Source organism: Phoca vitulina, unplaced genomic scaffold (genome assembly GCF_004348235.1).
Source record: "Phoca vitulina isolate PV1807 unplaced genomic scaffold, GSC_HSeal_1.0 scaffold25, whole genome shotgun sequence".
Classification (NCBI taxonomy): domain Eukaryota; kingdom Metazoa; phylum Chordata; class Mammalia; order Carnivora; family Phocidae; genus Phoca; species Phoca vitulina.
Genome location: NW_022589728.1, coordinates 7,232,312 through 7,243,018, shown reverse-complemented (window position 1 = coordinate 7,243,018; position 10,707 = coordinate 7,232,312). Strand labels below are relative to the sequence as shown.

General features: G+C 41.4%; 1 pseudogene; it reads left to right on the top strand.

Moving 5' to 3' along the window:
* The first annotated feature begins 10,271 nt into the window (after positions 1-10,271).
* Positions 10,272-10,507, top strand: LOC116642986 (annotated as a pseudogene).
* The last annotated feature ends 200 nt before the right edge of the window (positions 10,508-10,707 follow it).

Sequence of the window (10,707 nt, the reverse complement as noted above, 5' to 3'; positions counted from 1 at the left end):
TCAGTCTCTAGAACACATCATTTTTCATCTTACCTCTCGCCACTGACTTATGTTAAGATTTGTTTGCAAAATTGTACAACACAGACCAGGGTCAACAAAGTGGAGAGGTGGACACATCTCGTTTTCATTAGATAAAACTGTTGGGTCTTTATTCTGTATTTTCCTCAAGTGACTGCACAATATTTGGTTTTGAGATTTATTTCCATTCCTCTATCAATAATTTAAAAATTGATAACTGTTTCTTTAAATAAATAAATAAATAAATAAATAAATAAATAAATAAATAAATAACATCTTTGGTAGAGGCTACATTCTACTTGGGTCTTTTTTTTTTTTTTAAACAACAGTCAATCCAGGCAAATAAACTCAACATTGTAGTCGAGGGGATGTGGAAATGAGGCTTGCCAGGGCTCTGCCTCTAGGAGGTGTGTGACTGGCCACTTTGGCCCACCGCTGCATGCCACTTAGTCTTCCTGGCCTCAGTCTCTTCACCTTCCCAGTGGGAGTGCCCATCTGGGTGGTTTTCAAGGCCTCTCCCAGCCACTGGTTTCCTAGGGTGGAAATCAAGGTGGTTCCTATTTCTGACCCCCATCCCTAAATCCACAATCCCATACTCCCCCACAGTGTGAAAACACACACCCAGTTCTTCCACCCCTACAGTGGGCCTCTGATGAGATTTGGGAGAAGGGAATGAGAGAAAGAGAAACCAGTCAGTCCCATCTTAAATTCCACCAGAGCGCAAATCCTGGCAATTGTTCAGTGGCATATCTGTGCAGGAGAACATGGGAAGTCTCCCACATTTTTAATCAGGATGTACTCCATCACCCTGCACCAGGCAGCTCTAGTGGAAATCTGAACATGCCCAGGTCAAGGAAGCTGGGGTGGGAAGGAAAGACGGGCAGGGACGCAACATGTGAAGACTAGAAAAGCAGGACTTCAGCACACCCTTGACAATGTCCAGTTCAAAACAACTGTTCTTATCAATGTTGGAAGAATTATTAAAACAACCATGTTCCTGAAAGAGAACCACAAAACAGAAGTGTCAGATTCCTAAGAATATGACCAATGAAAACCAAAGTCTAAAAGACAATTTCTCTACTCTTGCCTTCAGAGTAGATTCATTCATTCTTTTCCTTATTTTCTGCCCAGGAAATATTTACTGAGCACCTGCTAAGCCTCCAAAACCATGCTTCATGCTGGTTGTAGTGATTTACTTTAAATTGCTTCAGTATTATCAATGTGGAAGGGTGTGAGTCCCAGCTGGTTTCAGTTTGAATCCAGCCATGTCTTATCAAGAATATACACTCCAGGGGCCCCTGGGTGGCTCATTTGGTTAAGCGACTGCCTTCGGCTCAGGTCATGATCCTGGAGTCCCAGGATCGAGTCCCGCATCGAGTCTGCTTCTCCCTATGACCCTCCCCCCATCATGTGCTCTCTCTCTCATTCTCTCTCTCAAATAAATAAATAAAATCTTAAAAAAAAAAAAGAATACATGCTCTGGGTGCAATTGGTTAGCTGCACATCCTGGACACTGCAAAGAGGCAGCTTCATCAGCCACACAGATCCCAGTTGACACAGAGGATTTGCTCTTTAGCAGGCTAACTATCAAAAATGGATATTCCTTGCTGACACTAGTGACTCACTCATGAATTATCATGATGAATGAGAGAAATGGGCTCTTGACTGCTGAAAACTTCAAGACAGGAGAAATGGTAAAATGTTTAGACATTTCAGTTTAAGATGATGAAAATGTTCTGGAGATGGACTGGTTGCCCAGAAATGTGAATGTATTTAATGCTACTGAACTTAAAAATGGTTAAAATGGTGGGAGGGGGGGGCCTGGGTGGCTCAGTCAGTTGAGCGTCCAACTCTTGGTTTTGGCTCAGGTCATGATCTCAGGGTCATGGGATCGAGCCCCGTGTCAGGCTCTGCGCTCAGCACAGAGTCTGCTCCAGATTCTCTCTCTTCCTCTCCCTCTGCCCCTCCCCCCCCTCATGCTCTCTCTCTCTAAAAATAAATAAAATCTTTAAGAAAATGGTTAAAATGGTAAATTTTATGTTATGTATATGTTATTCCAATTTTTAAATATTTTAAGGTGGTGTGCCTGGCTGGCTCAGTCAGTAGAACATGTGACTCTTAATCTCAGGGTCGTGAGTTCAAGCTCCACGTTGAGCGTGGAGCCTATTTACTTAAAAAATAATAATAATAAAATAATAAAAAATTTATAAAAATTTTTAAGGTGTAGACACTGCCCATCCCATGCATGAGCGGGGCCAAACAACAGTGACACTGGTCACCAAAACGGCCCCTGAGGCCCGGTCCCTGCTGGGGCTGTGCCTCACCATTGCTTTAGGAGGATTTCTGATTGCTCAGTGCCAACTAGAGGGTTCCAAATTAGGCCTCTAGAGCACAGGTCTGCAAACCCTTACAGTCAAGGGCCAGAGAAGTAAATATCCTAGGCTTTGTGGGCCACACACTGTCTGTTGAAACTGCTCCCCTGTGCCATCTACCAGGAAAGTAGTCACAGGCCATACCTACCTGAATGAGCCTGTTTTCCAATAAAATTTCATTTACAAAAATCTGACCTAGAGCTTAGTGTGCCGACGCATGCTCTCCATCAGTGGAATATTGTGTCTCCCTTGAGTGGGCTTTTCATGCAAGGTGAGGTGAGAGCACTTCTACTTGCTTTGCCAAGCCACATGTATTCCCCGTCTGTGGGGAGACCCGCAAGGTAAGGCCTCCTTCCCTCCTGGCCCGAAAGTGCGGTGGGGCTGATCTGTCAGGCCTCACACCTCAGACATCCTGGGCAGTCTTGTCACCTGCCTCAGAGAGCCCTGGAGTTGTAGGGAGCACACCGGCTAGCGCTGGTTCACAAACAAACAAAGACTCCGCCTGGAGCGTGGGGTACAATAGAGAATATAAACAAAAGATTTAAAAAATTGCTAAAAGCATTATAAAATAAGAACTCTGACAGGGCAACAGAGGAAAGCCATTTGAGGCTGGAAAACAAAAAATACCCTGCAGATTAGCCCCTCAGTGCAGAAAGGAGGTGTCTGGCCCATTCAACCAGCACTAAGAGCAGTGGGCAAGCTCCCAAAGTGGGCGAGCCTTTGGGGAGGAACCAGATTGACTTCAGCTACAAAACCGCAGGTTCCCCGAGGGACATCTGGACTGCGTCATCCATTCGTTTTACCAGCCTTGCAGAAGACTGACTAAATCTGCAGGACAGTTCAATTAACTTCTGCCAGTGATTATCACAGGCCCATGGGCAGAGGGAGGAGGAGAACTCAGGGTAGTTACAGGCGGTGCTTCTACTGAGCCCCCGCCATACTCAGACCACATTTCAGACTCTGTTCTTCCTGCCCTGAGCGTCCTTCTCTCCTCTTGGCTGGATCTGCTCACAACCAAATCAACACGCACCCTGAATGACTGTATGGTGCGTAGGGACAAGATCAAGTTTAACAGTCAGATGGAACAATCTTCAAACACGAACTGCACAGTTGACTCGATTTACTTAAGTATAAAAATTCTCTCTTGGGGAGGGGTTTGGGGGGATGCGGTAACGGGGTGATGGACACAAAGGAGGGCATGTGATGTAATGAGCACCAGGTGTTATATAAGACTGATGAATCACTGAACTCTACCTGGGAAACTAAGAATACACTATATGTTAATTAATTGAATTTAAATTTTAAAAAAGTCCTTCCTTACAAGGTTACCGTAAGAAGTAAATAACTTATTTGTTAAATAACACGTTTTTTTTCCTGTCATTTTCTTGAGCTCTTACTACATGAAAGACTCTATAAAGAGTTGTTGCTGTTTCTAATTAATTGATTTATTTTTCATTGAAGTCCAGTTGTCATACAATACTATATTAGTTTTAGGTGTACAGCATAGTGATTCAACAATTCTATACATTATGCAATGCTCACCATGATAAGTGTAGTCACCATCAATATTACTGACTATAGTCCCTATGCTGTACCTTTCCTCCTGTGACTTATTTCATAACTGGACGTTTCTACCTCTTATTGTTGTTTTAATGTATTTGCTCTTTTAAGTCGCAATGCTACATGGTGGGCTTATTATCTCCATATTACAGACAAGAAAACTGAGGCTTAAGAGAGTTTAATTGAAATAAAATTGTAAAGTATTTGGCACATAGTGGGCATTTAATAAATGTCAACTACTACTGCTTCCAGAAAAAGCCTAATTTCAAATACGTTGTGTTCTTCCCTCACAAAGAGATGATATGCTGAGGGTGATGGAAGGTACTGCTTCAGACCAGATACATGTCATGGTGTTTCTCTCCACGTATTTAAATCTTCTTTTCCTTCTGTTATGGAACCTGGACTCGATCACCCGACGGAAGAACCAAGCGCACTCGAAGATCTTGGAGGATAGGAGGTTTATTTAACGCTGGTGGGCTCAGAGGAGAGTGGTCTCCAAAGGTCTGAGCCCCAAGCACAAAGGGGGCAATTTATACACTTCTATTTCCTCATACTTGGCACTTTCGGCACGTGCGCGAGGCGGGGCAGGGAGAAGGACCCGGATTGGTGCGCGAGGTAAGCAGAGCAGGGAGAAGAACCCGGAAGAGCCCCGGGGCAAGGACTGGGACTCTCTCACTGCCTTGGTGGGCCATCTTAGGACACAGATTTCCCTTATCATTTCCACCAGAAAAGTTGTATTAATTTTTCACACAAACTGAGGCACCTGTTAGCTTTATTCTGAGCTGTTTGATGAGTTTGCGGCCATTATTTTTTTTTAAGGTTTTATTTATTTATTTATTTATTTGAGAGAGAGAGAGGTAGCACAAGGGGAAGATAGGGAGCAGAGGGAGAAGCAGGCTCCTGGCTGAGCAGGGAGCCTGATGAAGGGCTCAATCCCAGGACCCTGGGATCATGACCTGAGCTGAAAGCAGACACTTAACCGGCTAAACCACCCAGGGATCCCAAGTTTGCAGCTATTATTAATGGAAATTTTCTCTCCCTCTTTTTTAAGATTTTATTTATTTATTTGACACAGAGAGAGAGACAGCGAGAGAGGGAACACAAGCAGGGGGAGCTGGAGAGGGAGAAGCAGGCTTCCCGCTGAGTAGGGAGCCTGATTCGGGGCTCGATTCCAGGACCCTGGGACCATGACCTGAGCCAAAGGCAGACGCTTAACAATTGCGCCACCCAAGTGCCCCATTGATGGAACTTTTCAGTGATGCTTTCTAACTGGTCACTGCTGCTATAGAGCACAGATATAATATGGATCTGGAGTCCACCTGTCTTACGGAACTCTTACTAGTTCTATTGGTCTCACAATGGAGATTTTTAAAACAAACAAACAAAGAAATACCTTGCATTTCATTTCTTTCCCTCATCTTATTGTATTGTCTAGAAGCTCCAGAACAAATACTGAATTGTAGCTATGAGAGTGGGCATCCTTTTTGTTTTCCTGTCTTTACCTTAGTAATTCTTTGGTAGACGCCCTTTGTCCGGGTCACTCAGGTCTCCGGACTTTTTTGCTGTTTGCTGGTTTGTTTCCACCAGGACTGCATGTTGAATTTTATCAAATGCTTTTTCAGCACCTGTTGACAGGATCAGGACTTTTTTTCTTTAAACCCAATGACTAGATTCCTTTGCTTTGCCTCAGCGTTGTCCATTTGGCTTGGCCATAGCTTATTACTTTATTAACACATTGCTTGGTTGGATTTATTGGTATTTTTTTTTTTTAGAAATTTACTAATTACGTGTATAAATAAGGTATTCCTACTGGCTTATTTTTGTGTACCCCCCTTCTCTGTCTTTATTAGCAGGGTGTGTTAACCTTCTAGAAATACTTTATAAGCATCCCATTTTCTGTCACTGAAATATGCATGTAACATGGGGATTATCTACTTTTCTGCAGATTAGGTAGATTCCTTTAATAAAACTGTACAGTCTCCAACTTTTTTGGTGGACTGATTGTGGATCATAATTTCAAGGGGTTTTTTTTCCCGCTTTTTATGAGCCACTTTTAGCCATTTACATTTCCTACGTGATCACCCACATCATCCAGGATTTCAAATGTATTGACATAAAATTTCACATAGTATGTTTACTAGGACTGGCATAATAAACTACCACAAACCCGGTGGCTTAAACAACAGAAATGTATTCTCTCACAATTCTGGAGACTAGAGTCCGAAATCAAGGTGTTCCTTGGAACCCCTTAGAACTCCTCCAAGGAGTTCCCTCCCACCCCTTCCGAATTCCCCTGAGATCTGGCCCAAGATTTCTGTAGATCTGGCCTCGGGGAGGTGGCTGCCTTATTTAGGGTCAGGATAAACACAAACTGCCCCTTGTGTTTCCCCGCAGGACCCCCCCTGTGGCTGCAGAAGAGCCCTGAGGAAAGTCTGAGGGAGAATATGTTCTATTTCTCAATCTGGCCCACAGTGCTTGCAGGCAATCCTTTGTATTCCTTGGCTTGTAGATGTGTCACTCCCATCTCCTTGTCCATCTTTACATGGTGGTGTTGGGGAGGGGCATGGGGGAGAGGCCAAGTTTCTCTCTTCTTTTAAAGACATCTCTGAGAGCTGCTTAGTGTGGATTTTAATATGTAAAGCAATTGTCCATTTGCAAAGGGAAGGAGAATCTCCAGTAGACTCCCTGCTGAGCAAGGAGCCTGACAAGGGCTTGAGATCAGGACTCAAGCGGAAATCAAGAGTTGGGCGCCCAACCACCCACCCAGGTGCCCCTTACTTGCAAAGTTTTTTAATTGCAATTTTGATTTCTTCTTTAACCCAGGAGCAATTTTGTTAAACTTATCTTATATTTAATTTTATTTGTTAAGTTTCCCAGCACCTGGGTTTTTCTTTCTTTCTCCTCATTTGCTTTTATTGTGCATTTCTAACTTTACTGCACTCTGTTTATTGATTGTGGCCTGCATGATTTCCGCTTCGGGGGCAAAAAGTGTTCCATGAGTGTCTGTCAGACCAAGCACATTAAATATGATAGTCTAGTCCTCTGTAGTCTTGCTTGTTTGACTAATTTACCTATTAAGAAATATGTCAGGGATGGAGCTAGAGAGTAGCTAAATGAGATAAGTCAGAAAAAGACAAATACCATATGATTTCACTCATATGTGGAATTTTAAAAACAAAACAAATGAACAAAGGAAAGAAAACAGAGACAAACAAAAACATGGACTCTTAACCATAGAGAACAGATGGTTATCAAAGGGGAATGGGGAGAGGAGAAATAGGTGAAGGGGATTGAGAGTACACTTATGATGAGCACTGAGAATTGTATAGGATTGTTGAATCAGTATAACCTGAAATTAATATGACACTGTATGTTAACTAACTGGAATTAAGATAGAAAGAAAGAAGAGGAAGGAAAGAAAGAAGAAAGAAAGAAAGAAAGAAAGAAAGAAAGAAAGAAAGAAAGAAAGAAAGAAAGAAAGAAAGAAAGAAAGAAAGGAAGGAAGGAAGGAAGGAAGGAAGAAAGAAAGAAAGAAAGAAGAGCAGTTGAATACAGTAACAATAACCACTAAAAAAATATAAAAGAACACAAGATTGCCTTCAAAACAACATCAAGGGGCACCTGGGTGGCTCAGATGGTTAAGCATCTGCCTTCAGCTCAGGTCATGATCCCAGGGTCCTGGGATCGAGCCCCACATCAGGTTCCTGGCTCAGTGGAGAGCCTACTTCTCCCTCTTCCTCTGCCTCTCTCCCTGCTCATGCTCTCTCTCTCTCTCTCTCTCTCTGTATCTCTGTGTCTCAAGTGAATAAATAAAATATTTTTTAAAAATGTTCTAAAAAATATAGCATCAAAACCTGTAGATGTTAAGGTTCTACTTAACAAAATATGGATGAAGAGACTCAAGTATATGAAGTGTCAATTTCCCCCAAATTCACCTATAAATTCAATGTGATTACAGCCAAAACTCTAACACATTTTAAAGGGATTCGACATAGTTCTAAAATTTACTTGGAAAATTAAAGGGCCAGGCATAGCTAGGACAATTCTGAAGATGAGCATCAAACAGAGACTTGTCCTATCAGATAAAACTTCCTACATAAAAAAGAAAAGAAAGAAAAGGAAAGAAGGAAGGAAGAAAGAAAAGAAAGAAAAGAAAAGAAAGAAAGAAAGAAAGAAGAAAGAAAGAAAAAGAAATATGTTGGTCTCTCACAATAATTAGGGTTTTGTCCATTTTCTTCGTATTCTTAGTTATTTTAGCTTTTTATTTCCAAATTTATGTGACTAGGCACATATAGATCCATGACATTAAACATATTCCTGATCAGTTGTGCCTTTCATCAGCATTATAGGAGGCCTAATGGACAGGAGCACTAACTGTAAACAGGTATATGGGTCCATGTTCAGCTTTGTCACCAACACTGTGCGGGGGCCGTTTCTTCACCTCTCTGGGCATCAGTACCTCATTTATGAAATGGAGATCGTGGGCATTATCACTACCTGTGGTGGTTGGGCAGCTAGCTTCTGGCTTGTGGTGAGTTCCTAAAGAATCATTTTCTAATATGATGACTGACAATGATGACCCACAAGCTAAGAAAGGTCCTTACATTTTCTAATGGTTGAAAAAAAATAGAGTAATATTTTGTGATGCATGAAAATTCTATGAAATCAAAATTTCAGTGTCCATAAACAAAGTTGTACCTGAACAGCCAGCCACTCATCCCCTTACACATTGCCTATGGCCACTTTCACACTACCATGCAGAATGGAGTAGGTACGAGACAGAGTACTTGACCGCCAAAGCCTAAAATATTTATTGTCTGGTCTTTTATGGAAGAAGCGTGCCAACCTCTGCTTCAGGCCATTCGCCCTACCCCACAAACCTTCCAGTATTTATGATCATATTACTCTTCTGCTTACTAGTGAAGAAGTATCCACTTCTTAGCCTGCTAAATCGTCCTTCATGATCTTGCTCCATGCTACTACTTTGCCCTCTTTTTTCCCCTTTCTTTTCAGTTCTATAAGTCACGTGATATAACAACACAAAAGTGCTCATCATGACCAGAAAAAAAAGTGTCAATCATATTTATCATCTTTGTTCAATAGTAGTCCCTTCCACCTAGAATTCTCTTCCCCTCTTCTGAATATGAAAATCTCTACTCATCTCAAGAATCCAATTTACTTTTATTTTACATACAATAAAATGAACAGATTTAACTATACAGTTTGATGAGTTTTGCAAATATACACACTGTGTAACCAACATCCAAATCAAGACACGGATCATTTCTCATCAATGCAGAAAGTTCCCTCTGCAACCACTACTCTGATTGCAATCTCTTTTGATTAGTTTGTTATCTCTTCCTGAACTTTCCATAAAGGAAATCAGACAATATGCACTATTTTTTTATCTGGCTTCTTTAGCTCAGGATAGTATTAATGAGATTCACCCATGTTGTGTTTATCACTTTGCACTACTGTCTAATATTCCACTGTATGAGTAAACAGCTATTTGTTTATTCCTGTTCTTGATGATTGCCACTTGTGTTGTTTCTAGTTTGAAGCTATTATGAATGAAGCTTCTATGAACATTTTTTCTACAAGTCTTTTTGTGGATATAGGTCTTCATAGTTCTTAGGAATGGCTGGGTCATCAGCTATATGTTATGTTTAACCTTGTAAAGAACTGTCAAGTAGTGCACCATCTTATCCCCCTCCAGCAATGTATGAGAGGTCTGGTTGCTCTACATCCTTGTCAACATTTGGTATTTTCACTCCTAATGAGTGTAAGATGTACTTCATTGTGGTTTTTATTTGCATTTCCCTGATAACTAGTGATATTCCCTGATAACTAACTTTTCCTGAGCCTGCTGGCTATGTGTATATCTTTTTTTGTGACATACTCGTTTGAGTCTTTTGCCCATTTTTCAATTGGGTCATTCTTCATATTGTTGACCTACAAGATTACATATTCTAAATCAAGTCCTGCAAATATTTTCCCTGCAAACATTTTTCTCAGATTGTGGTTTCTCTTCACATGTTCTTAGCAGTGTCATTTGATGAGCAGATTTTAGAAGTTTTTATTCTTTTCCATTGATCTATTTGTTCTATTTACACCCATGCCATACTGTCTTAATTACTATAGCTTTACATTTTTTGTTCTTTTTTTTTCAAGATTATTGTGACTATTAAAGTCATTTGCATTTTCATAAACATTTTTACAATCATCTTATCAATTTCTAAAAGAAAGAAATAAAATTAAAAGAAGCTCCTGCCAGCGTGTTATTCTGATGGCAGAGTGGAGTATTACTCTGTACCCCACAAAATGGAGCTTGAGGCTATGAGCAGATACACTGGCCCAGGAAAGCCAGCTGTCTTCCACATCTGACCATGGGGCTATTGGCCACTGGCATGTGCTTCACCACCTGGTTCTTCGTTTATGAGGTTACCTCCACCAGGTACACTTGGGATATCTACAAAGACCCCCTGATCTTGGTGACCTTGTTCTACATTGGCTTTGGAGTCCTCTTCCTGTTGCTCTGGATTGGTATTTATATATGAGACCCCAGCAGTTCCAAATGGATGGCTTCACCGAATCCCTGCCTTTTCAAACTAATTTTTTTTTAAGATTTCATTTATTTATTTGAGAGAGAGACAGAGAGAGAAAGAGAGCGCGAACAGGGGGAAGGGCAGAAGGAGAGGGAGAAGCAGACTCCCTGCTGAGCAAGGAGCTTGACGTGGGGCTCAATCTAGAGACGCCG